Here is a 755-nt window from a genome sequence, read left to right as displayed (position 1 = left end):
TGTATTTTCGTAACAAAAGGGCTGCCACAACAATGTTTTCACGCCAGGGGGAGAAACAATTTCTCTCTCTTTCCGGCACCATAAACGTGCCTGGTGTGGTGTGTGTGTTGTTTTCGGACGCAGATGGTGGCTGTTAGGTGCGGTATGGTGTCGGAGATTAGATTCAGGGGCTAGCCACACACTCAGTACTATTACTCTTTATGTATCTGGTGGGGGACAGTAATGGGTTGATTAACTAAGGACGTTGTTCGTTGTGTGCCTCTCTGTGGGATCGAGTGCCTAGTGGCTTCTCTCTCTCTCCCCCTTTATGTTTATTCATCTTCCCTTCTTGTGTTTCCTCTATTTCGTTAGTTCTCTCTCTGTTGTTATTTGGTGCAGGCACGAGGGGAGGCAATGGATATATATAACTAGCTTAGTTCTGTTATTATCAATTTACATGTATCTAAGTCTTAAATGTCCGTATCTCATATCATCTCTTTCTTATAATCTGCTTTCCTTCTTTTTCTCTTTAGCTCCCCTGCTTTACTCCTCTTTCTCTTATTCTCTCCCATTCTACTCTACCTCCTTCACTTTTATCAGGACCTCTTCTTACTCTCCATTTTTGTGATCTTCGTACGTATCGGTTTCATTCTCTTGTGATTATACGTACATGACCGTTTTATTATACGTACATGACCGTTTTTTTTCCGCTTCTATCTTCCACTCCTTCAGGCGGAACTAACGAGATTTGAGTCTTATGTTTTTCATCGAAGTAA

This window comes from Penaeus monodon, chromosome 25 (assembly GCF_015228065.2).
Source record: "Penaeus monodon isolate SGIC_2016 chromosome 25, NSTDA_Pmon_1, whole genome shotgun sequence".
Classification (NCBI taxonomy): domain Eukaryota; kingdom Metazoa; phylum Arthropoda; class Malacostraca; order Decapoda; family Penaeidae; genus Penaeus; species Penaeus monodon.
Note: the sequence above shows the minus strand (reverse complement) of the source record.